This window comes from Sinocyclocheilus rhinocerous, unplaced genomic scaffold, assembly GCF_001515625.1.
Source record: "Sinocyclocheilus rhinocerous isolate Xijiao unplaced genomic scaffold, SAMN03320098_v1.1 scaffold2810, whole genome shotgun sequence".
Lineage (NCBI taxonomy): Eukaryota > Metazoa > Chordata > Actinopteri > Cypriniformes > Cyprinidae > Sinocyclocheilus > Sinocyclocheilus rhinocerous.
Window position 1 is genome coordinate 27,569 of NW_015626406.1, and position 355 is coordinate 27,923.

Below are 355 nucleotides of genomic sequence, written 5' to 3' on the forward strand. Positions count from 1 at the left end.
TATATGGATATAGTATTTTAAAAGGTTTTTCTACTCATGCTTGCTCTCAGCACAAAATTTCATGGCACTTGGGGCTATACTTTCAGGCTATATTGTAGAGATACAAGTCCTGTAGCCATTATAAGTCCACAACTTGACAGCCATAATTGTCAGCACTGTGATAAATCCTTCTTGTCACTGCATTACAGCAGCAACTGAGGGAGTCACATGACTGTTCTTTGTGTTCACAATCACAGATTTGTGATTTCAGAAATCAGAAAAGACATGATCAGAATCATCAGACATTGGTGGCTCTGTCTCATCAGACTCCACATTAGATTAAGATCAAGAACAGAAACATCATAGATGAGGCATG